The following is a 25,043-nucleotide window of genomic DNA, read 5'->3' as shown; positions in this document are numbered from 1 at the left end:
TTCTATTACTTTAAAGATCCAACAATGAGGGAATAAACTGAGGAAATAAAGATTAAAGGAATTACAGAGGAATTTAGCATTTGCAAGGCAGTAAGGCATGTTCAGATGAGGCCTGATCAAATAGTAGTAATGAAAGGATTAAAACATTTGCGAGAGCTTTTGAAAAATCAAGTCCACACAACTCTGCACTTGCAGGCAAATAAAAGCACTGGCATGTAGAATCATGCCTGGAAGATTAAAACTTCTGGTGGCAGCTGTAGAGACTTCAGTCAGTGGCATTTGAACAGGCAGCCGAGTTATCCAGGGACACAAACTGTGTCACACCGTCGGAGGCACTAAAAGCACCCTTGGGAAAGGCAGTTTGAAGCCCCCAAGAGCCAGACCCCGGCAAACACGGAGCAGGGAGACAATGACCCATTTAAGAGCAGGTTACTCTGACAACTGCAACCCAGCATCAGAACAGCAAAGCTGGGTCAAAAGGTGGTCACTTCCAGGTTGTGTCACGCCCAGCAAACAGCTTAATTCACAGTCAGTCAGATTGTACCTTTGACTGCAGGGAAATAACTGCTGGGCTGAGGGGGGGTGCCTGCTCAGTATCAGTTCCACAGCCAGGCTAAAGTCAGCTCACACAGCAGCACCACATTTAAGGCAAGTGCTCCAAGAACTGCTGATGTGGACACAGCAAATCGTTTCCCTTCCATCCAAGTTTCAACAAGATGGTCCAGAAATCCACCTTAGTACTGATTTTATAAGGCAGATGGAGGGCATCTTCCCTCAGGGACCATTAGCCCAGCCCAGAGTTCATCCATCTGTCCCTGTCCCTGTCCATTCTCTTTCCAGAGGGCTCCCAAACAGCTCAGAACAGGCAGTGCTTCCCCTGGAAGCAGCTGGGGCAGCACAGGAGGTCTGGGCTCTCAGTGGGGCAGGGCTGGTACAGCCCTCGAGTTCCCCACCTGAAAGGTTTGCCATCACCAGGAGGATTTCTGACCCTATTCCAAGCAGGATGGTTATCCAGGCTATTTACAGCTAAAACACGGAGCTACTTCCACAGACAGAGGGAAGAGCAGATTACCTGAGAAAAGGGGGAGGGATATTATTTCATGCAGAAAAAGCGAGCTGCCCTTCCACATTCTGTGTCCCTGAAAAATTGGACTTTCATTCTGACTCTGACAGGGATCATTCCAGATTCCCCCCCCCCCCCAAAAAAAAAAATAAAATAAAATAAACGTCTCCTTTCAGGCTACCAGATGTACAGCCTTGGTAATTCAGTAGTAACTGTCCTGGGGTATTTATCCCTCTGAACTCAGCTCTGGATCAATCCTGCCTCTTCAAAGCCAGGAAAGGAGCAACAATTAAATATTTCAATCCCCTCTGCTGGACTGTGGTGATGACTTTGCCTGAAATACTATTCCCATTCCCAGAGCTCCTGAATCCATGTCTCTCACACCTGCTGCCTACCACCTGAAGCAGCACTAATGCACCTTTCCCTTGACACCAATAAACAAATTTGCTCCAGTTAGTTTACAGGGAAGGCCTGCCAAGCTTTCTGGAGTGGATCAGCACGGCTGCAGGTACCCAAAGAAAGCAATGCAGCTCAAGGAGCACCTCTCCACAGAGACCTGCAACACACATCTGAACTCTGCTATCAGAGATAAAAGGGGATTCTCGGCTCTCTGGCAATAATTATTTTTCAGCTCTGATCATTCTTGCAGGTATTAAAATCAATACCTAGACTGACTGTAATCAAAACAGAGCAAAAGCTGAAACCTCTTTCTTTGGCAGCTCCAAAATCAAGCAAACTTCATTTTTTTCCCAGCAAAACTTAAAAAATTATTATTTGGATTCCTCTCAGTCTTGATTTTTACTATAGTTTATATAACAATGGTAAAATAATTTTCATTTCTACTAAAAGAGATATCCACTACTGCCACATCAGAGACCACTTTTGCTCAGGCTGCCTTCCATCGTCATCCTTATCTCCCATTTTGGGGCTACCAATCCCACTGTGCAAAGAAAACAAACCTGAGCTCTTCTGGAAGCCTGTGCTGAGTGACCACGGCACTGAGGATGTAACACAGCACGGGAAGAAACCCTCAGTGTAAAAACAGTGCTGGGGCTCATCCTCAGCCAACCAGCCCAACTTCTCAGAAGCTTCTTAACCAGCCGCAAGGAATCACCTTTTAATTGGCAACTCCAAACCAGGCTGGAGACTGAAGATAACCTAACACCAGCCCTACAAACTCATCAGACACGCTGCACCTTGGGAGGCAGAGAGGTGGCACAGCACATCCCAGGGGACAGCAAGTCCCAGCAGAGCCCGGATTTGCATCAGGGGAATTCTTGCAGCGCCTGCAGCGCTGGTTAAAACCTCAGCGCCTCCAGCTGTGCTCCCCATTCCTCCCCCGAGGGGATTTTTCTCTCCATCACAGGAGGAAGTGGGTCACCACATCAGAGCCAGCCTGGCCCAGCCTGGCACAGCACCTCAAACCCCTGAGGAGGGCAGGTTTGTACGAATGAGCCAAAACTATTCATTGCAAAAGCCAGAGTATGGGTGGAAATTCTCCTCTTCAGGACAGAAGTTCCTGTCCTAAGGCAAACACAGCAATGTCAAACCACGCCAGTTCTCAGAACACAAGTTTTGGAGCTCAGTTTCTGCCTATGTCCTACACCAGTTATACTTTACCCAGCACTCCTTACAGGAGTCAGGTTCCATTCTCCACAGGAGCAGCTTTACTATCTCAGCCAGGTAAGGAAATCAAACTACCTCTCTGTAAGCCCAAAATGTGACTGGATGGGGAGCACAAGCTGCAGAACTTTCTTCCTGAAGAAATACAGAAGTCTTTTCCTCTCTGTTGTTCCAAACATTCTGTTCAAGCACTTCAAGCAAAGCAAATACCCTGCAAGCTCCAGAAAGCATCACATAGACACCCCCCCCCCCTTTGGCTGAAATTGGCCATTCATGACAACCTTTCACTTATATATATAATTTCCCAAAGAGAAGGATAAATCAGGCTTCCCTTTGTGAAGCACAATACGATGAAAATATGTAAAAACTGCCAAACAGTTATTTTTATTTCATAAATAATAATGAGATACATAAAGTCTAGAGAGAATTTAGAAAAACACAGGAAAAAATCCAACAGTGTGCCCTTTTTTCACCTTCAATCTCTTCGGCAAAGACGTGTTCAGCAGCTGCAATAATGATCTGCACAGATCAATAATCTTGCTGAAGCCATGGGAAGGTACAGTTTATTGGCTGTTTGGTAAGGAGACAGAAAACAAGGATGCAGCAGCTCTTCTCCTGCCACAAGAGTGTGGGACACAGAGAAGTGACAGCTTTCAAAACCTCACTGCAAAATGTGCACAGTCCAAGACCTTGTGCTTAGGCCTGTCACCCACCATGTTTTCTGCTCTTCAGTGATGGATTTAGCTTCTCACTAATAGAATCATTTTCCCAATATGCTCTTGCCAGAAGGAGCATGTCCTTTAAAAAAAGCAAGTCTGGATGTGTTTTCTTGCCATTTGTGGTTGGTCTGACAGTCTGTGTCTGCACGGCTTCCTAAGGCAGATTGCCCAGCTTGGGCAGGCTCAGCCTCTCAGTTGCCTCCCCTGTTGATATTCAGAAAAGCCAAAAGGGAATAGGAGAGAAGGAAGGAATGAGGCAAACCAAGGTAAATAATGATAGTGTACTGAGCATTTCCACCTGCAGAAGCACCACGGGCAGAAACCCTCCCAGCACCCCTCTGACACAGCTGTTCTCATTCTACCTCTTAGAAAACTCTGTGCATCCTTTGCCCTGGTTTTTACTGCCAGGTCCGCTCCCAGAATTCCCAGATCCCTGTTTAGTGGCACAGCCAAAGAGTGCCTAAGACAGGGGGAGATCCAAACAGGCACTATTACAGCAAGCTGGTTAAAAAAAGCAAAAAAAACCCCAACCTCTAACAAAGCTTTTGGGACCAGACAGATGCACCTGGGGATGCTAAAGCTGCTGGTTCACATCACCGTGAGGCTGCTGTCAGTCAGCTTAAGTGTCAGGGCAATCAGAGGAGGTTCTTCATGACTGGAAAAAAGCCAGATGTCATACCTGACTTCCAGAAGGCTGAGGAGCAGGATACAGGAATTTATCCACAGGATGTTCAGCCTAACTTCAGTACTAATGAAAATAGGGAACAAAACCTTTTGGAATCCATTACCAGCACCTCAGAGAAAAAGAGGTGATTGGACAGTCAGCATAGACCTAGTAAGGGCAAACAGTGGTTAAAAGAGTCAACCTAGTTAACAGCTGGCAAGAAAGGAAGTCCTGGTGGTCCTCAGAGACAAGAAGCTGCCCCTGACTCAGCAGAGCCTCTGGCAGTGTGGAGAGAGAACACACCCTGCTGTGGGACAGGCACAACCTACAGACTGGGGGGTCTGATCACGGCCCTCTAGCTTGGCATGAGACTCAGTCGAGTACCATGTCTGGTTTTGGGCTCCCCAGGACGTGAAGGATTTGCAGAACTGACACACTGGGAGCAAGTCCAGCAAGAGGACAATCAGGGTGCTCAGGTTATGGATGTGATGAGGAGAGGCTGAGACAGCTGGTGCCTCCAGCCTGAAGAAGAGAAGGCAATGGGAACTGAAAGCACATGGCACCTTGGACAACCCAGCAGATACTGGAAATGTGGCAAAACTGGAAGTGCTAGATTTAGCCTGGCAAAATATTCAATATCCTAATGCTCATTGGGAAGGCATTCAGACAAAGACTGACACCCACCCACAAGTCATAGGAGATGGAAAATTACACTCAGCTTCCAAGAGTAATACAGCAGGAAACGAAGATCAATGAGGACTGGCTTGTGTGTGAACCTCTAGTGAGCAGCTGGGATGCTGTTCTGCAGTAGCCCAGGAAAAAATTTGCCCACAAATACAGGAATAGCCAGCATGCCTACACGGTCCAGCCAAAGCTGAGGAACTTGTTTCCAGCTGAGATCAACAGCTGATGCTTAGAGCATAAGAACAGGGCAAGTATGCAGCATTCCAGCCTGGAATGCTCCCCTAACCTATAGGAATTTGCAGCATATGGGTTCCTAGAAATAGAAAGGTAACTTTGCTAAATTACTTTGATCAAATTTAACATACATAAATCTTCTTTTAGTTACAACTACAACAGTGAGTTCCAACTCACCAGTCAATATTAAAGATGAAACCACAGATGTAGAGAGGGGCACAAGACAGTTTTGATTTTCTTTCTTTGTACTTTTCCTAATAGGTCCTAACTTTCAATGTTCTCTCTCTGTAACTGACCTGAAAGCTGAAGGTTTTCATGAGGCCATCTGGATTATTTCATTATCTCCTTCTTTAGTGAAAAATACTGGTTCAGAGAGCAACACCACACACGTGAGGCTCCCTCACATCATCCCCATGTGCATCACATTTAATTTATTGACGCATCATTTTGGCTACAAGTTTCCATTCTCAGTGTTGCAGCTCTCTGCAGCTGACATTCCCTTTTATGATCTCAAAATAATTATGTCAACAAGCCTTCTCATCCCATTGTATGCCTCATTTTCTAAATCCTTTGTGAACACTGAACAGCCTGCTGGAGACACAGCCAGCACCTGAAAGACTTCTTCCCCAGCCTCTTGCTCAGGAGCACTTAAAATCTTTGGGATCCAAGAGGATGAAGGAGCCAACACTGCACTTTTACACTTTGCAGGCCTGCCATGGAACATATGTGAATACGTGACTTTTAGCAACCTGGCATGAGCACATCCACAGTGCTTAAGCTGGGGGAGAATCAGCCCAAAATAAAAATAAAAGTACTGATAGTCCCACCCTTGATGCAAGCCTCTGTTTCTTTCTTCTGTAAAAAGAAATACTGTTTTGTCTTAGTAACAACGGATAGCAAAAATTGTTGTTTACAGTCTGGAAATTATCGTAATAGTTTTGCAATCCCTCAAGATCCTGCTACAGGGAGTGAGCTGAGCCCCGGGTGAACCCGGGGCAGACCCTCCGCCCCGCACACGTTCCCCGCAAACTGTCCTGCATTTGTGTTCCTGGCGAACCAGAGCAGCCTGGGAAATTCTCGCAGGTCCGGCTGCCCAGGCAGGCGCAGCCCAGCAGGGAACTCGCACCAGTCGCAGAGTCACTGCGAAATCATCCCCATCATCCCGGCCGCGCGTCCTGCAGCATTTCGCCGCCCCGCTCAAGTACAGAACCAAGGGCAAACGCGCCGTTCTCAGACCGGTTTTCCCCCAAGCCATATTTACACATGGACTCTGCGACAAAACGAATGCTACTGAAGCCCAAAAATACCTGCACTGAATATAAATATATTATGAAATAGCTTTAAACTCTGCCCTAAAGCACTTCCTGATTGGCTGCCAATGATGTCACGCAGCCCCAAAGCCCAATAAAGGGGCCGGGCTAGCGGGGCTCGGTCCGGTGTGTGCCCTGCCCGCGGCAGGAGCGAGGCACTGTAACCACACCAGAACCGCACCACCCCTGCTCTGTAACCACGCCACACCTGCACCATAACCACACTGGAACTGCACCGGCACGGCACAATAACCCCACCATCACTGCAACATGGCCACACCTCACTGTAACCACCCCAGAACCTCACCACAGCCGCACATTCCCTCAGGATGCCCTGCGGGGCTGGCTGTGCTCACAGACAGACTCCAACGCGCTGAACTGAGCATTGTTTGCTTGGAGAGGAGCTTCATAAAGGGTACAGGAAATCACTGTCAGTTTTTAGGTATTAAAGATACACTTGTGCATATTCAGAGCAATTAGTCTGGTCTTTCCTAGCAGTTGTGACCTTACATTTCAAGTCAAAGGTGAGCTAAGTATGATCCCCTGTCCTTTCTGAAGAGGAACTTGGCCTTCAGTCCTGTTTGAACAAACTGCCATAAGTGAGGAGGAACATTTTGCACAAGCCCTAACAAGACTAAAATCTACAATTTTACAAAACTCGAAAACTAATGCCAGAAATATCAAATAAGCCTTTAAAACATCCTATATGGACACCAATTGCTCATACAGTAAAATATGTTAACTCTTCCTGTGCCCTCAGGTTTACAGGTTGCCTGACAAGGAAGCCTGGTTTGCAGTTTAGGTAGTTCTTGCAAACGGAGCATTCCATGCAGAGGGAAACTTGCTGTGTAAAATACCAAGTGGGTGTGATGTTTAATTACCATCAAGCAGTGTTTGTTTCTTACTATGAATATGATTCCTGGAGCTGGCTCAGTGTCAGATGTTATGAGAGCATGTGTAGTAAGGAATCTTATGCATGAACTGAAAATGTTCTGAACTCGGTCACCATATTTCTAGGCCATTTTTCTGACAGGAGGGGTTAATTCATATATAGCAGCCCACTGAATAGCTAGCACTCATACTTTCAAAGCAAGAGCAGAAGGAAACCACAGAGAAATATGAAAATGTTTCCTGATTTGCTACATAGTACTTTGTTTTTCAAACAAAGTACTTGTCAAAGGTTTAGGAACATTCAATAGAATTTAAACCACATGGTCAAATATGGAGCTGCCATAAGGTGTCTGGTGTCACTGCAGTGCTCAAAGTCCATAGAATGGTTTGGGTTGGAAGGGACCTTAAAGAGCATCCAACTCCACCCCTTGCCATGGGCAAGGGCACCTTGCACTAGCCCAGGTTGCTCCAAGCCCCATCCAACCTGGCCTTGGACACTTCCAGGGATGGGGCAGCCACAGCTTCTCTGGGCAACCTGTGCCAGGGCCTCACCACCCTCACAGGGAAGAGTTTCTTCCCAATATCCCATCTAATCCTGCCCCGTGGCAGTGGGAAGGCATTCCCCCTTGTCCTGTCACTCCAGGCCACTGTACATAGTCCCTCTCCATCTGTCTTGCAGGCTCCCTTCCGCTAAAGGCTGTGTGTTTCTATCCACTCTTGCTCCTTCTGGATCTCTTTGCAGTTTCATATTAATGGCAAAAATGCTGAAATCAGTCAAAGGAATAAAAAATCCACAAACTCAGAGTCTAGAAACCTCCTGCTTTCCTCGATTACTCCTAAAGGATCCCTTGGCCGCTGAACCCAGCACATACCATTGGATATTTCAAGTGGAACAAATCCATTACCACGTAAACACTACTAGAATTGGGAGCCAGTGCCAGCCCCAGCTCCCTGTTCCCTGTTCCCGACTCCAGGCAGAGCTGCAGTCCGTGTGTTCACACTCGCCATCTGCTCGGCTGCGTTTTTTACCACAAGGAAAAAATGTGACTGCTGAGTAAAGACTCTTCAAAAACGAAAGGGGAGAAACCTGACCTCGCAGAGCCATAAACCGCGGGGTTATTTTGATTTCCCTCGCACCCGCACGCACGCACTCGCTCTGTCTCGCTGCTCAAACCAAAAGCACCTGTGCAAAACAGCCTTTTCAGCTATTGTTGCCTTGTAATGGCGACACTGGGAAAATCAGGAAGGAAAAGGCAGTGCCCGTGGGTGGGTGTGTGTGCGGGAGCGAGGGAGCCGCGCAGGGAGAGGCGGGGCAGGGCCGTGCTGGCGGGCGGGGCGCAGGGATGATCGGGGATGCGCAGGGATGATCGGGGATGCGCAGGGATGATCGGGGATGCGCAGGGGTGATCGGGGATGCGCAGGGGTGATCGGGGATGTGCAGGGATGATCGGGATGATCGGGGATGCGCGGGTGCCCGCGGGTCCGCAGGGAGCCACTGCTCGGCGCGGCACTCGGAGGCTGCGGAGCAGCAAAGCGCCTTCCCCACAGCACCAAGACACCAACCCAGAGTGCCCGAGGCCACGGAAAAGGGACCGGCCGCCAGGGATGAGGCCGGTGATGGAATGTGCTCCGTTTTGACAAACAGGCAATGGTTAAACTCATTCTTCTCAAAAATCAGCTTGAAAATAAAACCCACTTACTTCTTACCCCCTGGAAAACTAGGGAATGTCAACATCTTGCCCCAAAGTTGTGCCTGGGACTTAGGGAATGCCAAGACAAGATGGTAGAATCTTTGTTTTAGCTTTGACCAAGGTGGTGTTTCATTTGACATTCAGTGTGTCCTTCTGAAAAAAGGACATTAGCAGGACAAATTCATGCCACAAATATTTGAACAAAAGGTATTCTTTATAGTGAAAAACCCCTCATCTGTTCCCAGATCCTTCATGCTCCAAACTTGAGCCATTTTACTTCCAGTCGAGCTCTTCACTCTGAACAAAGGAGCTCAGGTGTTTCTTGAGCTCGCTTTGCATTTCCAACACCTCACTCACTCCCACATCAATGAAACCCATATGGTTAAGTATCACTACCCTCCATTCCTTCCTTACTGCCCTTTTCCAGACACTTGAGTTCACTTTATGAGTAGCTTTCCCTGTACTACAGAGAGTTGCAGAGATTTTATGAACCCCTTTCACAATTTTGAAGACTACTCTAAAATTGCTTATTTACTTGAGACCGTTTTGACACGAGGAACCAGACGAGTGTCTCCTCTGCAACATTCAAGTTCCTATTTTCAAAAGTATATTGGTCCAAGATCACCCCTTTTACAGCCTCCCACTTAAGAGCTACTTGAAGAATTAACGTGGCAGACTGCATACATTAAACTGGAAGCTCAAAGACAGAACAGCTTGCATGAAGACAGTTGCAGTATTTTCAACCCCCGTTGATCCCCAAGTATAAATTATGAACTTTTTTTTAAAGCAAAATGTTTATAAACAGATAATATTTTAAAAGGTTAATTTTTTTTTCTTTTTCTGTGCAGAATTAAAAATAGGAACAAAATAAACACAGAAGTTTTTGCTTTTGTCACACTGAGACCACAATTTCCACAGACATTCCTCTGGTGGGACACTGTTCCAAAAGTAAATATTGCATGGTTGCAGCACTAAGTGGAAGAGCATAACGTGCTGTGGAGACAATAACCCACAGAAATTTGGTAAAACAAAGTTCCCAACAAGGTCACCACAACTATGGCTGGCAAGAACATAAATTCTCAGTGTATAGAAGTCCATCTGAGATCTTTAACCCCAAACATCATGCAATCTGCAGGGTGTTTCTTCATCTAATTTAACTAGAATTTTACATTCAGCTAGAGCATAAACTGAGAAAAATAGCATAACCAAGGAAACCCTGAAACAGGGAACAGAGTCATCCTTTTCTAGTAAGGGAATTGCAATATTTTGGGAAACGTGGTTAATGTCTCTTAACACCAGCTGTACAAACAGCACCTGTAACAAAGCAACTGGGATGCTGCCAGAAAAATCCAGGCAGGTGATTCTGCTGAGAAAGGGACCCAAGAACATCTTTTCCCAGCACATGCCCTGCTGGCCCTGGGGTGTTTATGGTAGAGACACAACAGCCAAGGTTAAGCTTTTATTCTTTTATTGCTTTGGGGTTTTTAAGAGCTGACAGCAGCACAGCCCAGGTTTGTGAACAGGAGCCCTGATGGGTGAGTATTTCACACGTGTTGTTTCGTAACCCTGAGCACACCCAGCCCTGCCTGACAGTATAAATACAGCACAGAGCTCGGAGGGACAGAATTGCAAGCACAGACAGGGAAGCTGACCCAGCTGCAGCCATCCCCATTGCCCAGGCAGCCACATGCAAGCACTTCCATCCTTACAGCAGGAGTGCAGGAACGTGAAAAGGGAGGTGAGGAGATGCTCCTGCCATTGACTGGTGCCAGCCAATACCTGCTCTGGGAGTAATTCCCTCTAACTCTGCACAGGGAATGTTATGTAAAACGCTGCTGAAGGAAGATGTTTCCCTGCCTTCCCAGAGCCCAGTGACCGTGCACTGCAGAGAGCAGTTGGAGCTGAACTAACCAATAGTCCCTGGCACTGACTCAGAGGAGGAGCTCTGGTTCCTGCTCGCTGGCACAGATCAGACCAGTTTACAGAAAGGCAGCATTTTACAAATCTTTACATATGTAGCCAGAAACCTTTGTCAGTGAGATGCAATTATAGCTTGAAGACAATTCCTATGACAGAGAAGTGATGAGAGCACTAATGAAGGTGCCTTTCTGATGAATCAAGTTCTTCCTAAGTGTTTTTATTCATTCATTTGATCTCAGTACTGGAATTTTGCAACAGGAATTGGCTCGATCTCTTTCAAAACATAAAGGGCCTAATCCCTCCCATTAGAGAACAGGAAATCAGAAGCCAATCTTAGCACTGATTGAAAAAGGGAATCTGGATTGTTATTTTAACTTCTTTGCTGCAAATAAATGAGAAAATGTTTTTTTTTTCTGCCATTGCAGCACAATGGCTCAATTAAAAGCTGATTTCCCCCCAAAGTGGCACCTTTTTATACAAGAGCTCCTTTGCCCCAACTCTTCCCAGAGAGCAGCAGTGACACTGCCACGTCCCCCCATGGCTGTGTCTGTAACTCAGCACAGGAGCTGCACGGAGGTGTCACTGTGCTGTCCTGCTCTGCACAGTCTGACAAGGACATGTCTAACAATGTCTAGTGCAAAGACATTTTACACCTGCTCTAAGTACAGTCCAACAGAACTGGTTCACGTGGGAATAGGCTGTATTTTGTATTTTGACTTCTGCTCATGCCCACTTAAAAACTGCAAACTGTCTCAGCGTTGTGACAGCTGAAATCTTGACTTCTGGGCCTACAGCATCCCCTCCCTGAATGTTCCCATTTTCAAGTGTTCATTTTCTCAACACAGAACCAGTGTGACCTTTTTGGGGCTGCCAAAGCAGTTAATGCATCAGTCCAAGTCAGAAAGGGACTGGAGTAACTTCAAGCAGAGCTGCAGGTAAAATAAGCTGAACATACCCCCAAAGTCCTTAACATCAAATATTTTAGCACACGGCAGATTTTTTTATTTTCTCCATTATTAAGAAAATGGTTTGTAGCATTCAGCACTTGAAAATTAATGAGCTTTAAATATGAACATAGTACACCCCCAGTTTTGAAATACTCTGCTCTATTTTCTCTCCTCTCATCTTTCCCATCTGCTATGGCTGAGCATTAATTTAACAAATATTTTTCTTCAAGGCTGTCAGAAAAATCTCATAGCACTTTGGAAACACCAAACATTATCTTGTGAGGTAAATTAGGACACAAAGAAGTAGCGTGACATATATGTGATCACACATTGTCAGCGGCAAAGACAGTAACAGAAATTCCAATATGTGCTGCTTTGGAGTCCTCGAGAAGAGGAACTGCTAATATGTAGCAAAGAGTGAGGCTGACACCTACATCAAGTTACATTTGAAGGCTGATCTGCAAAAGTTAAAAAATGCAAAGTCTCAGTATAGGAAAGATTTCTTATTCCCATGATTTATTTTTGATAAGACACAGTTTGATGTCTTCTACACAGAGCAAAACAAACTCTACACAGCTCCTTACTCCTCCTGAGCTTTCTTCTCTCTGAGAATCAATCTATGGAGACTGCAGTCAGAAGGCTGGGATTCCACATCCACACTTTACACCAGCAGCCACTGGAAAGGACTTAAGTACAGGTCTCTCAGTCTAACTCATCAATAATTTCTGCTCATTACTGAGCTCAGCTGAACCAATAAAGTAACACAGAGAATGCTTCATATTCCACTACCAATTTCCCACTTCAATTTCTGAGACTCTACCCCAGGTACCAGGAAAAACTATTAGCCAGCACCTCAGCCCAGGCAAGACAGCAAACCCCACCTCAGATAAGCAGCTGTTGTTGTAGAGATTACAACATCAGGAGAAAGAAATACACAGTAAAAAGCCTCCAGAACAGTTATCTAACAAATGTGCGCTTTTTCTTCAAAAGAGATTTTTTGGAGGTTATGATTTTATAAGCCTTTGCCTGCAATTACACAAGGGTTAAAAATTACGCTAAAAATAAATATTTGACAAGATTTTCAGCCAATGACATTGAAAGAAAATTTCTAGCTTTAAGAAAATGCCAACTATCACAAGCTGCAAAACAGCAAGGGTTGCTAACATTCAGCTTTCTTCCATTGGGAGATACTGGTGTTTTCTTTAAACTCCACATGCTGAAGTTTTCTAAAATAGATTTCCTGTCCTTTCTCTAAGATTGCTGCACCCCATTCAGCCAGGGCACAGATAACATCTTTGAATAAAAAGATTTGAAATCACAGTTTCTCCCATACAAAGTTCAAGCTTTACAGCAGAAAAGCTTTTCTCCCACAGAGAAACTTCACAAGAGAAAGTTCCTTCCTCTGCTCTGTTCCCTCTGGAGGTTTTATATTCTTAGAACCCGTCACACTTACCCAGGCATGTTTGTAATTTATATTTAGTACAAGGTCCTTTCTTCTCAGCCCACCTCTGGATATTCCAAACACAAAGAGTGAATCCTGGTTACTCACTTTTCTCCTACGGATTAGATTCCTCTCCCAGTGTTACTGTGCACTGGAAGTGTTTATGAAACAAATCTCTGAATACCCAAAAAACCACAGTGAAAGATGAAAAAAAATTATAAGATTTTGAAATCTAATTGCAGAACACTAAGAAGATTTCCCTTACATTTAGAATGGCATCCTTGTTTAATTAGAAGAGGAAAAAATGTAGCTGAAATAAATACACACACTGTTCAGAGAGGGGCACTCAAACTTTTTTACCCTGTCTGATCAAGGCTACAGAGAGAAGATACCCAAGTTGGACACTATGATTACAATGTAAACTCACCTACAGATATTGTCAGGATAGTCTTAATTTTCCCGTGGCAAGAGATGCTGAAGGGGCACCTCTGCAGTGATGTCCCACAGAACAGGGGGAAGGGATGGACAGCCGCAAACAGATTTGGCACAACCACTTGGTTTCACTTCGAGTCAGTTAAAACCGGTTTGAAACATTACACAATTTCTCTGCTCATGTTTTCATCCACTCCTCCCAGAGGTACACGCGCCCTCAGCTGACACAAATGTTACCACAGTGCTCACTAACCATGGGGAGGGCAGACAGCGAGTCACACTGCAATAAACACCAGAGCAGCCACAGCAGAACGGGGCAGCTCAGAGATCTCTGCTATGGCATGAGACAACACCCAGCAATTTAAGATGGGTACATCTGCACTGCATGTGAGACTTGAATTTTTGGTTACAAATGGTTTCACACATACTCCTTCAGGTCACAAAACAGATTAACATTATTAGCATAATTATTAACGTTGAAACCACAACCAATGGTTTTCATCTACCATTTTTAATTGTAGAATCCACAGCAATAAATTACTCAGTGATGTTCCAAAACCATAAACACTTATATGTGCTGAACCATGGGTAAACACACTGATTTAAAAACAAACACGAGACAGTAGAGGGCCATAAACATCTGAGTGCTCCATATAAAATCCTGGACAGTTAACCCATAAACATATAAAGAGAAGGATGTAAATTTTCTAGTGAACAAACCTCTAGTTTATCAGCTTTGGCACAGATGTGGTTCCTCTCCAGCACCTTGTCTTTAATGAGTGGAATGGTCTCATCCAGAGTCTCTGACATATCACTTCTGATCTGCATGAAAAAAAAGTAACTCACATGAGGATGAAGCCTGAAGGTAAACATTACACTGTTTTTTTCATGTGAATACTTCAAAATACACCTATTCAGAAAGTTATCACAAGGGCCTAATATAATAAACATTTTCTTTTGTTACCTACTACAACCAAGCCTGTTTCTGGCATCCACAGGAGAGCCTGAACCTTATCTGAAGTCCTGCCAAGAGCTGTATTAGCAAGAATTACCCAATTTCCTATATAACACCTGCCAGTGCTTTGTTCAGTGGCAGCAAGATACATCTCCAAACAGCACTGCAGCTCTTGTAATGTACAGGCCAAAAGTGATGGATAGCCAAGAACTGAGAATAACTCTCTGAAGGGAAAGATAAAAGCAAAACCAAGAAAACCTCCCCAGAACACTCAAAAAGTTATTCTAACCTGTAAAACAGGGCAGCAACACTGACAAGAGAAATGAGAGGCAGTAGAGCCCACTTCTATACAAGCTTTCTTTCTCAGTTGCAGTGGAGTACAGGAGGTCTTGGTTAAAGCTGTGCTATGCTTTTCATAGACTTAAAGAATACAGAGGAATGAGGATCACTTCAGCTGAGATTTTTGTCCCAGTGACTGAGCTAGAAGATACTCTTCCCTTAACCTCATAGGAAAAAATAAAGATCTTTTAGCTAGAAAGGAGAGAACCTGGCATCGGGCTAATAGTGCAGGAAATTTTCTGGGCATTTTCAGATTTAATCTAGAAACCCAAATAAAGCATAAATGACTGCTGTAGGTCATTTAATCCATGGACCATGCTTTATAAACTCTAACAGGTACTTAGACATTTTACTGATGATCACGTCTCATTTGTGTGTGTTTTTTTTTAAAGAAGTCATCTTTTAAAACCTAAGTATAAATGAAGTAATATACATATAAAATTACTCATAGTAAGGTTTTATGGTACTTTTATTACCAGAATGAGTATATGCAGATCAAGTGTTTTTATAGTGCTCTAAGTGTTCTGCAACAGAAGATCAAACAGACATATCAAGCAGTAGCAGCTTTCTACTGCAAACAAACCAATAGTGTCTCCTGCACTCCTGGTCTCAGCACTGCAGCCACCAAATGTACACTGGCCACCTCCCCAGCAGTGACATGACTGCAGCCCCAGACACTCCCTGGGACCTTTACAGTACGTCCCTTGTGTCCAACAGGATCTCTGTCAATGGAGCCACACTGATATTTCCTAGTGTAAAATAAAATACAGAATTAACACATAACAGAGGAGATGAAGCAGATGGATTCCAGGTTTGTTCTGTTGAATTCATTTGGGTCCATGGTGGGCAGAAAAACTCTCCTCTATCATAAAGCACACGTGAAGAACAGATTGGTCGTCTGAGGTCAGGTTCATATTCAGGCAAACAAATCCAGGTTAAAATCTGAGCCTGGAATTTCCAGAGAGAAGGTACAAACTTACTTGCTCACACTGGTCTCAGAAAGGACCTGGAAAAAGCCACTCTTATCGTGAAATGCTACTGTAATGATTCTGATAACTAATGCAACTATGAACCAGAGTCTGGGGCTGAGCCAGAGCTCTGGTGCACAGAGCCAGTACAGAAACTACCACCACAATGTCAGAGCAGACATGGAACAAATTTAAACCATCTTTCTTCCAGGGTGAAAGAAAATGACCAATACAAGACACAAGAGAGCTGATCTGCCAGCAGCAGCCTGTGCTGAGGGGAAATGATATGCAAATATGATTCATGAAGAGCCGTTGTGCAGCAGTTTGCAGAACCACAGCGACAGCGAGTTCGAGAGGAGTCAGTGCATGACAAAGGAAAATTATTCTCCTGGTACAGCAACCTCTCATGAGCCAGAGAGAGCAGGACTGCCCTGAACCCCCAACTATAAAACAAGATTTATTTCCCCTTGTGCAATGTATTTTACTTTATCTTACCACAGATTTAGTCAAGTGCTCAGCATAAGCACCAGAGCATAGCAGTCCACGGGAAAAAAAGGATATTCCTCTTCCTAGACTTTACTGTGCTAACTGGAGGAGGGAAGGTTTGACTGAGCTTGGTCTTCTAACTCAAATCAGCAAGACCAAGCCCAGGGAGGTGGCAAACCAACAGCACTGAAGTCAGTCTGGAGGCAGCACCAGCAGAGTAAGAACAATGAATGAGAACACAAACCAGGGCCAGCATGCTGATGCAGGGCAGGCTAAACCACTTAACCAAGCACAGATTTCTGTTGTTTTATATTTTATAGAAACTCTTACTTTTTCAGGAAAAGGAAAAAAAAAGTAGTGAGAGCCAAAAGTGAAAGACACTGTGCAAATCCTAGTTGTCACAGGGACTTTTTGGAAAGGATTTATCTATATTCTTTCTCAGTCTTGGATCCCATGTTAACATAAAAGGCTCATAAGAAAAAGTAAGCACTGTAAACTGAACAGCTCAGCAGTGAGAAGAGAGAAGAGGTTTGTTTGGAAGAGGTTGGTTTGTTTGGAAGTGAGCAAACCCCAGACATAGTGACCCAAAAAAACCCTCTTCCTCTCTTTTCACAGTGATGACACCAGGTTTCACACACAGGGCCTCAGGGAGCAGGTTCTGAAAGCACCATGAGACAAAGATGAGCCGTCAGCAGCTGCTCTGGGGAACCATCATAAAGCAGGATTTATAAGTATATCATGGAGCAAGTTCTGCCCAAAGTTCAAGTGGCTTGAGAACCACTCCCCTGTGGTTCTGTAACTGTGAGTATGCTGGATGATCAAAACATGCATTAAAATAAAAAAAGTATCAATACAGGTAGATTTTGTTTCTACCTGTAAATCCTCTTCAAGGACCAAGGGCCAGAGAAATGGAAACAGGGAATTTCCACACTAAACCAGCTGTACATGTCTGAGTAGGTATCTTTTCCAATCTTGCTTTAAGGCACACAAGAAGCACAAAGAACCCTATCTCAAAAGGTAACCAGCACTGCCCCATGGAAACAACAGGAGAACAGCATATACAAGAGTCTGGGGTAGGAAAGGCTGGCAAAAGAAGTCTCACAAGAGGTTTAAAAGCTCACAGGATCCATCTGAACAAGCCAACCACCTTCCCTACACCAGAGTCAGAAATGTGAGGTGCGTGACTGGCCAACGGGAAAACGCGTGAGGAACATAAAAAAAAACTTAGCATAAGCTCCCAAACAGAAGAATTGAGTGAAGGAAGGTAATAGTAAATGAGACAGAACACAATCAGCAGTCAAGAGCTATTGATTCAAAGCCCTGGCTTTGAGCAGGTGATGCTGTATCACTGAAGCAATCACTACCTTTCAGGAATGAACTCAAGGGACTTTTGGCTGAAGAAACCAATCTCTTGTGTTCTACATTTTGCACAGACTAGATGTGCTGTACTCGAGAATCCAAAGACAAATCAAAAAATAGACTCTGAGGTTCACGTGCTCCTTTCCAGCTATTTTTGTCAAAAGATGAATGGAAAAAGAGCTGCTCCAGCAGCCACTAACACTGAGCCATTCTTACGAGGCAGCTCTTCTCTGAAGTCCCCTGCTAACCATGTGAGATGTGAGCAGCCAAGCTTTTGTTTCTTTCCACTCTATGTCATCTCCTCTGGAAGCAACAATGCCTCCTTTCCATGAGCAAGACATGCCCATGACAAAGCCAGAGACTGATAGAGGCTCGGATAGAAGTCAAAAATAGCTGAATAGCAACGCAGATCTCTTGCTCTGAATGGTTCACCCCCACAATTAGGCGGTGACAATGGTGAAAATAATCAGTGTGCTACAAATATTGTACCCCCCCACTCAGCTACTCCACCAGGATGAACTTCTACCTCCCATTCTGACCACAGGCTCTTGATGGGTACCACCAGCTTGTGCCATCGGTGGCTGTGCCTGTTGCCATAACACACATGAGCCAGGCAGAGCCACTGTCTCTGAATGCTGGGGCAGCACCGGAACAGCCTCCTCCGAAGGCTTCCTAACACCATGAGGAACCAGAGACGCCCACGGAGAATGCTGGTTGTTTACAGAATCCTAGAATAGTTGGGGTTGGAAGGGCCCTCTGGAGATCATGCAGTCCAACCCCTCCATCAAGGCAGGGTCACCCAGAGCAGGTGACACAGGAACATGTCCTAGTGGGTTTGGAATGTCTCCAGAGAGGGAGACTCCATTTCAGCCCTGGGGAGCTGTTCCAGGGCTCTGTCACCCTCATGGGAAGAATTTCTTCCTCAAGTTGAGGTGGAACTTGTTGTGTTTTAGTTTATGGCCATTGCTCCTCATCCTGTCACTGGGCACCACCAAAAAGAGTCTGGCACCTGCCTTGGAGATATCACAGAATATCATGAGTTGGGAGGGAACCACAAGGGTCATCCAGTACAACTCCTGGCCCTGCACAGACACCCCAACAATCCCACCCCGTCCATGAGAGCGTTGTCCAAACACTCCCTGAGCTCTGTCAGATTTGGGGCCGTGACCACTGCCCTGGGGAGCCTGTTCAGTGTCCGACTATCCTCTGGGGCAGAACAGTTTCCTGATATCCAGCTTAACCTTCCCCTGACACAGCTTCAGGCCATTCAGGTCCTGTCTCCACAGAGCAGGAATGGGTGCTGTCCCTCCACTTCCCCTCGTGAGGAAGCTGCAGACCCCGGTGAGGTCCGACCTCAGCCCCCCCTTCTCCGGGCTGAACACACCGAGAGCCCTCAGCCGCTCCTCATAAGGATGCTCTACACCCTCCCCTACCGTGGTTGCCCCCCGTGCTGTGTGTACTGGTGACTGCCCTCCCCGCGGGGGTGTGTTCGTGCCTGCCCTCCGCTCTCCGCGGGTGTCTGTGTGTGCCGGTGCCTCCCCTCACGCCTCTCCCCTCAGACCCTCCCGCCCGGCCCCGCGGGCGGCCGCGCGCGCCCCGGCGCCACCTGGCGGTCACTGCCCCGCAGCGCTGCCCGCGCCAAGATGGCGCCCCGCGCCCGCCCCGAGGGCCCCGCAGGGCCCGTCCGGCCTCCGCGCTGAGGTCTGAAACAAATCCCGCTGAACACACCTCAGCTGTGATGAAACTAGGGGGTGACAGGTGTTTCTTGGTCAAACTGTAATTGCACGGACACTTCAAAGCTGCATAAGCCGGCGCTGGTGATGGAAGCGTTCTGCTCATCCCATCACCATGTCCCTCGGCCAGCCCTGTGCACGTGAGGGGACACACAGTGGGATCAACCAGGAAACTCTGCTGGGTTGAAAACCGCCCGTTAATTCCTTTGCCGCCTCACTTTAGCCCAGCTGAGCTCTTCAGTCCATGGCACAGCCGTCTTCATGCCAGCACTGCCCAAGGGGAAGGGATGGGTTCAGTCTTCCAGGAGCAGTGATAACTTACCATGAAACTTCAGCCAAAGGCTCAACAGCACCACTTCTACATGGCATTTAATGTTCCACAGCTGATCCTCCTGTTTATTTAAGCAAAGAAAACAAAACAAAATTAAAACCATTACTTCATTTTGTAACTTGGAGGGGAACAGTCCGCAGCCTGGCTTTGAGGTCAGCTTTCCTTTCATGCTTTGGTTTGAGCACTATATACTGTGCCCATAGTAGTATCTCTTTCTCACCACTTCTTTAGATGTCTTTATTTCTCCACAGCCAATCTCCTCCCTCTTTACTCCACACCTGGAATAAGAGAAGTTTTTTTTACTCCCCACCATCACTCCTTTCATTTTGCCTCTGCATTGTGTTCCCATTCAACCTTATAACAATTTACCTGCTTTTCCCATGGATATTTTTAATATCAAGCTCTCTCCTTGATAAAAATATTTGGGTCAGGTATTTTATATGATCAACTGTTCAGGCCCACCAGACATGAATACGGTGTTCTAACATCACACTTTATGAAGGAACATGAAAAAAGAAAATCCAGCACTAAACCTCTTCTATGAAGTTTTCCAAAAAGCCTTTGTTGGGATTCACAGTGCTCTCCTAGCAAGTCATTAAGGTGAGAAGGCAGAAAAGTTTAAAAATAGCCAAAGCAGACAAGCACAGAGCTCTGTATAACCCTGGAGACTCCAGCAGGAACACTGAGTATTGCTGCAAATGAGCAGGGCTTCAGTATCATCTGGTCCCATGGCAGCTCCAGAATCCTGAACAAACCCTCCTGAGGACCCATAATCTGGGTCTGAGAGGGAGCAAGGAGTGGAATGCCAGGTGTATTTCCACAGTGAACTAACGTCTGTCCTAACTCTTTACAGGATACATTCACATCAGGCAGAATAATGTCACCCAGGAGAGGCTTGAGAGGCCAAGTCTTCTACTAGACTACACAAATATCTTATTTTGTATTCAGCAGTATTGTAGTCTTTTTTTCTTGGTACAACCGCTACACAAAACTAAACCTCATAATGAAAATTAGAAGTCATATGCTTGAGGAAATAGTTATTGCTAATTGAAAATTAAAAACTGCAAAATTAAGGCAACTCTCTGTGCAAAGGAATCCAAAAGCTCCATTCTGATTTCCATGGTGCTGAAATACATGACTGAGGTGAGCTGGCAGGGCCAGGCCCACCTGAAGAGACACTCAAGAAAACGCTGCCACAAAAGCTGTGATTAATTCCCAAGTAGGAAAACACCTAAATGACACTGCTGCTTTGAGCAGGCTACCAGTATAAGTGCTGAACACAAAACCAAAACACAGATCCCAGGCTTTGGATGTAAGCGGTCTGACTTCTTGCAAATCATTGACAACCACATATAAAGAAGGAATTGATGGAGAGATGGTTTTGGGGAAGGTATGGGGAAAAAAATTTCTCTCAGTGGTAAAACTGAACAAGTTTCCCTTTCTTTTTCTTGGCAACAAAAATAAATCACAACATTTTACTGTCAAAATGAAGGAAGGGGGCAAGGGAAGCTGTTTTAAAAGCTGGTTTAGAAGTATCTTTTATCTTAACAAGGGAAAACTTTAATCTGCCCAAAGAGGTGGGATAAGAGCTTTCTACAAGTCAGAAAGGGGAACACTCCCAAGTGCTCCCCACTTCAGGTTTTGGAGCCTTCCTCTCTTCTTTTGGGGTGGGAGAGCATCTCAGCCTGAAAAGGGCAACTTCAAACCCTCCCTCTTGCCTTCAGGGATCTGAAGTGTCCCCTGTCCCTTACCGGGACTGTGACAGTGCAAGACCCCGCTGTCACAGCATGGACTCACCGGCTGCACTCGGGGAATTGGCCACTCCTCGGACCCTCAAACCCAGCATTGTTCCGCTCAATCACAGCGGCGCTCAGAGCCCGCCCTCACTCACACACACCGGCAGGCTTGGTTTCCACAAACCAAATAACAACCACCAGCCAGAGTAATTAAGAAAAAAACAAAACAAAACAAAACAAAACCACGAAAAAACCTAAAAAACAAAAGCATGGAAATTCTTACTCTGCAGCTCAATTTTACCGAGCACCGCATCCCAGACGCGGGAGTCCTGCAGACTTGTCCCTGCTCGTCCCGAGGGAACATCAGCACCCCGCGCTGCCCACGGACCCACCGGGCACGGCCGGGACGGCTCCTCGCACAGCCCCGCCAGGGTTCGGGGAGGGGGCTCGGGAGCCTCCGCGGCTGCAGCGAGGCGAACTCGGGGGCTGCGGTGCCCGGCGGGGGCAGCGGGACCCAGTGGGACCGGGCCGGGCAGGGGAGGCTGCAGGGACCCGGTACAGCCCCGCCGGGATCCCCGGCTCTTCCCCGGCCGCAGCTGCAGCCTGCCCGCCCCGCCGGGGCAGCCTCTCGGTGCCCGCTGACGGACCGGTCCAGGCACCCACCTCCTCCCCGGGGGCTCGGGCAGCTCCGCCGAGCTCCTCAGCCCCCGCCCGGGGCTCCGGGGGCTCCTCCGGCCGCAGCACCCCCTAGTCCCGGCTGATCCCGGGCCCGGCTCCCGGCGGAGCGGGGCGGGCTCTGCGTCCAGTCTCAGTCACCAGGACATGAAAGGCTGCAGAGGAAAATGCAGCTTTAAGGTGCTCGGAATTTCTCCATTCCTGTTGGCGAGTATTGAAAGGACGTGAGGTCAGAGACGTTCAGCTCTAGATTATGCAGAGAAGAACTGACACACTGCTTGGGTCACAACAAGATCCTGCCCTTATCCCTTCCCTCCATCCTTTTCTCTTTCTTTTCCTTCTGCATTCCCTTCTGCCTTTCTACAATCTAGAGATCCACCTAAAGCATATTTGAAAGATAGTTAATAGCATTTCAACGTTTAATAAAAACACCTAAATTGTCTTTTGCAAGTAGTTTTTTTGCTTTAAGTTTTAGCTCATTTGTTCATGAGTTCGCAAAAAAACCCCTACTTTTCCAGTTTTACAGCACAGGACAGAAAGAGTATGAGAGGCAGGCTCAGTAACAAGGTTATTAGTGGATTTAAGCTATTAGGATGTGATTACAAAAAAAGCCATTATCAGTAACTGGGTGTTGCGGGTGCTCACATGAAAGCATTCTGGAGAAGCCACTGCACCACAGAAGACAAGAATCTTGGGCTCCCAAAGTAGAGGCAACAAATATGCTCTTCTAGACCTTCTTAAACATAACATCACAGAGCCTGAAACCAGCCTTTCACACTGATGAAATGCGAAGTATTTCCTTATACTACCAGGTAATTAAATAGTAGTTCAAGTGGGAAGGAATGTTATCTGGAAGGACAGGATATGATATCTTATTAGCAACACTTCTGAACCCTAAAAACTGCTGGTTCAATAGCACAGCACTTCTTCAATTGCTTTGTGCTTCATAGCTCTAAAGCACTTTTAAAATCAAGCACACAACATTTAGTCCTCAGAGACAAAATTATCTCCTATTTGAGTGGCAAAGTACACAAGTGATCATCGTAGCTGCACAAGGAGTCTGAATTCTTTTATCTTGGCTGCAATCTTGCCTCTCCAAGAACCAGCCATACCATTTCTTGCATACTTCTACAGCATCCAAGAACAATATTCTAACTGTCCGATACATTTTTCCTCATGTTAGCATTGGAAGCCATTTATGAAGCTACCTTAAAGCTGATTATTCTTCTACTACCACATACAACTACAATCCCAGTATCTGAGCATTGATACTTGTGTTGCAAAAGATGTGTGTTTGTCAGAAGTAATTCTGGCAAGTCTGAAACTAGAATGTCACTGCTAGTTTTAAGATAAAAACCTTCAAAGGTGTATTTAGTACTAGTCTAAATCTTTCTCCTGGTATACTGAGGAGAGGAGGATTTTCACTTTGTTACTCACGAAAATCCAGGGATGTCTTTTTATCTGTAACCATACATGAATTTTCAATTTCATAAAGTAACTCAAGTCCTAACACCTTGTTAAGAGCTTGTCACCTTGAGAGAAGTTAAATACTGCTGGTGTTTAAGGGTTGGATGTTATGGCAGTTAACAGCTGCATTCCTTCCTCGAGGAGGCAGCAGTAGGGAAAGTTAGTCTTCCTTTAAATTAGTTCCTCAGTTTAAGAAAACTACCTGTAGGTATTAGTGATTTCTAGAACTGGCATTGCTGCCCTGCCTGAGTGGGTACTTCAGTCTCAGCCCCTGGAAGTGTCCCAGCCCAGCTCCTGGACCGTGCCTCCTTTGCAGAGCCAGGCCTGTCAAGCTCCCTCTATCCTCACAGATCCAGGCATTCCTGAGGACACAGCTCCTGCAATAACCCAGCCCCTTGATTCCTAGTAGATTATACTTAGGACAAATTCTCCCATACATAGAACCTCACAGGAAGACATCAAAACCTTAATGGATACTTATGTTCCAGCTAAATGGCTTGTGCTCCTGCTGCAAAGAGCATGAGCTGCCTCAGTAGTGACCCCAGAGCCTGTGTCCTGAGCCAAGGAATGCTGGAGAGGGTGCATTTGCAGAGCCCACAGGGGCACACCACAGCACCCCAGGGGCACACCACAGCACCCCAGGGGCACACCACAGCACCCCAGGGGCACACCACAGCACCCCAGGGGCACACCACAGCATCCCAGCATTCCTTCAAAGCGTCCATGCAGAGTCAAGAGAAGTCTTCCAGCTCCAAGACACCGAGGCCCAAGTGGGCAGGGGAGCAGCCTGGGTTCTTTCAGCAGCACATTGAGACACTGCAATGGTGTTCTCAGCCCTTCTGTCCCCTCCCAAAGGCTACATCAGCAAGGATGAAAAGCACTGGCCCACACAAGTGAAACAGGCCTGGAGACATGGAGGGAGGTGCAGAACAGGAGTCCTGTGCTCGGCCTCAGAGCAGCAAAAACAAAAGCCACACACAAAGGGCTGAACACAGTTCGAGTCTCTGGTCACTGGGTAAATGTTTACAGGGGCTTCAAAGGCAAAAGAGATGGGAGAAAACATTTGCAAGTAAAATGGGTGAGTTAAAACAGACAGTTGGCCCAATACTTACAGTGGCAGTGACAACCCCACATCCCCAGCAGCACCTGGCACAGGTGAGGGAGGGTGAGGAACCACCTCCCAGGCCTCAGGACCCAAACTCGGGAGGAGCAGTGCTCAGGCAGGCACTTGTAGGAGTCACCATTTGCAGCTACTGCAGGAACAAGCAGAGCACAGGTTAGTCAAGAGGACCAAGGAGAAGTGTCTGGAAGCCCGGTGACCTCCCACATGCAGAGCTCTGCTCCAGGGAAGGCACGGGAAGCAGGGGGTGAAGAC

At 46.3% G+C, this 25,043-nt stretch overlaps 1 long non-coding RNA gene across 5 annotated transcripts in view; it reads right to left on the bottom strand.

Moving 5' to 3' along the window:
• The window catches only part of LOC114004147, a 38,209-nt gene extending 18,356 nt beyond the window's left edge, over positions 1 to 19,853 (bottom strand). For 4 of the 5 annotated variants that reach the window (XR_003546475.2, XR_005564015.1, XR_003546474.2 and 1 more), the window contains exons 1-2: positions 19,160 to 19,252; positions 14,340 to 14,441 (exon numbers count right to left, since the gene is read on the bottom strand). This is a non-coding gene — a long non-coding RNA (uncharacterized LOC114004147). Of the gene's footprint in view, positions 1 to 14,339; positions 14,442 to 19,159; positions 19,253 to 19,781 lie in introns of those variants that run through there. The other variant, XR_005564016.1, reaches the window with a different exon arrangement.
• Between the last annotated feature and the right edge of the window lie 5,190 nt (positions 19,854 to 25,043).

This window comes from Pipra filicauda, unplaced genomic scaffold, assembly GCF_003945595.2.
Source record: "Pipra filicauda isolate LSUMZ 115617 unplaced genomic scaffold, ASM394559v2 scaffold275_size1018216_pilon, whole genome shotgun sequence".
NCBI classification, from domain to species: domain Eukaryota; kingdom Metazoa; phylum Chordata; class Aves; order Passeriformes; family Pipridae; genus Pipra; species Pipra filicauda.
This window is presented reverse-complemented; position numbering and strand designations above follow the sequence as displayed.